Here is a 5,000-nt window from a genome sequence, read left to right on the forward strand (position 1 = left end):
TACAACGAAACAGATACGTATTTTTTTTCTATTTTCTTTTCCCTTTTCATTATTCATCATAATATTCAGTAATGCTTATGATTTTACAGGTACTAAATTGTCTGGAATTTATTCTAAATATAAATAGGTATTTGGATATTTTCTTAATAAAGTTCGTCCGAAAACTTATAACCTTATCGTGGAAATTCTTTGAAATTTTGATTTAAAATGTTTAGAATAAATGCTCAAATCAAATTGAGTCCACAGCCTAAAGGGGAAAGTAAGGACATCCACTGTTTCTTTTCTTAAAGTATTCGATATTCATCACGTTCATTAATATAAAGTGCCTTTTCCCCAACAAATAAGTACATTTACCCTTGACAAGAAGAAAACTTTTTCCCCTCACTATTCATATTTCTATTTCACCTAACCTTCTAATTTTCAGTATTTAATATAAAAACACAAACAGTTCTTTTAAGGGGTTAAATTCTTTTTCTATTTATATGTCATATACACACCTTATCATTATAAAGAGTCGTTCTTTCCATAGAGAAAAAAATCTAATGTCACAGCTTAAATACATACCAAGCCATACTAATTATTTTACCAATTCTATGATAAATGTATCATTATATACAATGCTAAAGCTACTCATGTTTACCAATGAATATAAGAATGCACCGTTAACATGTAATTTCTCAGAAAAAAAAACTTATGTCTATCAACATAATTAAGGGTTTTATTCAAATATCAGACTCTACAATATATTTTTCCACCCCTTTCACGTCCTCCAACTTCCTACTTACTTCAGGCCTCATTTATTTTCATTTTTCTGATCCTTATATGAATACGGTATTTATTTGACTCATCCAATATCGAAAGTACTATATTTTTACTTAAGAACAATAAAGGTTAGTATATGCAAGTTTTCCCTCACATTTATAATGATATGCAAAATTTCCCCAAATACCACCATGTAATACTCTGTTTCATCTTCCTCCTTTCCAATTTATTTTTCAGTACTGTGTCAGGGGCCTGGTAAGTGCATATAAGTTGAGCCATGGGACCGATGCTTAAAATACAAATACCATATGGGAAAGTCAATGAACAGGAAGACTGAATATAAATGGTTAGTATTAAAAATAATTGGGTCTCTATTGAAAAAAATAAGTGTAAACAAGTTTTTAAAGTACCAAGACCGTCGATGTTCGTAATAGAGGGAAATGCCGGTTACAGCTAGTGTGCAAAAACATCAGCCTATACTATAAAAATTTCAATCAGATGGAAATGAATCTAGCATTAACAGTGGGCCTATAAGATCTCAGCAGTTAGAATTATCTGAAAACAATAACAGAATCGTTGGGTAAAAGAACAATAATATACAAATGCTTATTTTTTATAATAACATAAGCAATAAACAAACTTGTCAAAAATATCGACGTCTTTAGATGTACCTGTAAATAATGTAAGCTTTATAAAGGTTTTTGAAATCGCAATTTCTGCAAAATCTCACTTATTTACTTTTCTTCTGCTATATAATATTTTTGTATTTATGGGAAGAATCAAATAAAGTATATGCGTTTGTTTCGTTTCATATATAGTGATTTATATTTTGCCATCGAAATGTTTACAAATAAATGCCAGATAGCCCTAGGTTTATTACATAAAGATTTTAAATTCAGAAAGGCAGGAATTTTTAAGAAAAAGATCTATCTCTTAATGAAAATAAATTCTTAGCTACTTATACATAAAGATATCTTTTATTATTATTATTATTATTATTATTATTATTATTATTATTATTATTATTATTATTATTATTATTATTATTATTATTATTATTATTATTATTATTATTATTATCTGCTAAGCTACACCCCTAGTGGGGAAATCAGGATGCTGTAAGCCTAGGTTCTCCAACAAGGAAAATAGCGCAGCGAGGAATGGAAGCAAGAAAAAAATAAGATATTTTATGAACAGTAACAACATTAAAGTAAATATCTCTTACATAAACTATAAAATAAAATTCAACGAAACAAGTAAAACACATATAAGATAAAATAGTGTGCCCGAGTGTACCCTCAACAAAGAGAACTCCAATCAAAGACAGTAGAAGAGGCTATGGGACTACCCAAGATTAGAGAACAATGGTTTGATTTTGGCGTTTCCTTTTCCTAGAAGAGTTGCTTACCATAGCTAAGGAGACTCTTCTACCATTACCAAGAGGAAAGTAGCCATTGAACAATTACCGTGTTGTCAGGACTATGAGGACAGAGGAAAATTTGTTAGGAATAGACCAGACTATTCAGTGTGTGTGCGTATAGGCAAAGGGAAATTAAACCGTAATCACAGAGAATGATGCAATTTAGTAATGTCCAGTCAGTCGAAGGACCTCATAAATCTCTATCTCAATAGGTGTCTGCTTCCACGGCCTACCTACTACCAAATTCAGTTGCAAATTGATCATCCACCCTTACATAAATTATTCAATATATATATATATATATATATATATATATATATATATATATATATATATATATATATATATATATATATATATATATATATATATATATATATATATATATATATAGATTCAGAGAAATGGGAGTAACTACTTGGCCAAGGAAGATGAAGGAGGAAAGAGTGGAAAATGTGGATGTAGTCACTCACAAAATATTGTTATATATGAAGAGAAAAGGAAGCACTTGCGACCAAAAATCGGAAAATGGAAGCAGAGAGTCAGCGAGGTGATGAGCAGAGAGATGGAAGGAAAGGATTAGGGTGAATGCATATGGGTGACAGACGACATATTTGTGCTTATCCAGAATAAACGCCCTGGTAATGTAGGTGTGATATGCTAAGGATGTTTGGTCATAAACTCGTTTGAGACAGACAGAAAAAAAAAAATGAATGGACAGAAAAGTGCTAGGAGTGACTAAGTGAGAGTCAGTAACCCATCATTTATTAATGTACCCGAAGATATATTACATAAAGAATGATATCTTTTACCCTGTGTATGAGAAGAGAACAGGTGAATTTTGTACACAGGTGGTTCTTCATACTTTAATTAATAGAGCCATAATTATCGAAGACATAAGTCTGTATTATTATTATTATTATTATTATTATTATTATTATTAATAATAATATTATGATTATTATTATAATATTTATATTATATATATTTATATATATATATATATATATATATATATATATATATATATATATATATATATATATATATATATATATATATATATATATATATATATATATATATACATAGAGAGAGAGAGAGAGAGAGAGAGAGAGAGAGAGAGAGAGAGAGAGAGAGAGAGAGAGAGAGAGAGAGACATACACCCACACACACGCATACACACGCTTATATATATATATATATATATATATATATATATATATATATATATATATATATATATATGTATATATATATATATATATATATATATATATATATATATATATATATATATTTATATATATATATATATATATATATATATATATATATATAGATATATATATATATATATATATATATATATATATATATATATATATATATATATATATATATATATACATATATGTATATATATATATATATATATATATATATATATATATATATATATATATATATATATATATATATATATATATATATATATATATATATATATATATATATATATATATATATATATATCTCTATATGTATATAATACATATATATATATATATATATATATATATATATATATATATATATATATATATATATATATATATATATATATATAAATACAAACACACATATATATATATATATAAATATATATATATATATCTATATATATATATATATATATATATATATATATATATATATATATATATATATATATATATATATATATATCTATATATATATTTATATATATATGAATTATATATATATATATATATATATATATATATATATATATATATTTATATATATATATATATATATATATATATATATATATATATATATATATATATATATATATATATATATATATATATATATACATATTATTATTATTATTATTATTACTATCCAAGCTACAACCCTAGTTGGAAAAGCAAGATGCTATAAGCCCAGGGGCTCTAACAGGGAAAAATAGCCCAGTGAGGAAAGGAAATAAGGAAATAAATAAATGAAGAGAACAAATTAACAATAAATCATTATAAAACAAGTAACAACGTCAAAACAGACATGTCATATATAAACTATTAACAACATCAAAAACAAATATGTTATAAATAAACTATAAAAAGACTCATGTCCGCCTGGTCAACAAAAAAGCATTTGCTCCAACTTTGAACTTTTGAAGTTCGACTGATTCAACCACCCGATTAGGAAGATCATTCCACAACTTGGTAACAGCTGGAATAAAACTTCTAGAATACTGCGTAGTATTGAGTCTCGTGATGAAGAAGGCCTGGCTATTAGAATTAACTGCCTGCCTAGTATTACGAACAGGATAGAATTGTCCAGGGAGATCTGAATGTAAAGGATGGTCAGAGTTATGAAAAATCTTATGCAACATGCATAATGAACTAATTGAACGACGGTGCCAGAGATTAATATCTAGATCAGGAATAAGAAATTTAATCGACCGTAAGTTTCTGTCCAACAAATTAAGATGAGAATCAGCAGCTGAAGACCAGACAGGAGAACAATACTCAAAACAAGGTAGAATGAAAGAATTAAAAACACTTCTTCAGAATAGATTGATCACCGAAAATCTTGAAAGACTTTCTCAATAAGCCTATTTTTTGTGCAATTGAAGAAGACACAGACCTTATATGTTTCTCAAAAGTAAATTTACTGTCGAGAATCACACCTAAAATTTTGAAAGAGTCATACATATTTAAAGAAACATTATCAATACTGAGATCCGGATGTTGAGGAGCCACCGTCCTTGACCTACTTACAATCA

This window comes from Palaemon carinicauda, chromosome 10, assembly GCF_036898095.1.
Source record: "Palaemon carinicauda isolate YSFRI2023 chromosome 10, ASM3689809v2, whole genome shotgun sequence".
Classification (NCBI taxonomy): domain Eukaryota; kingdom Metazoa; phylum Arthropoda; class Malacostraca; order Decapoda; family Palaemonidae; genus Palaemon; species Palaemon carinicauda.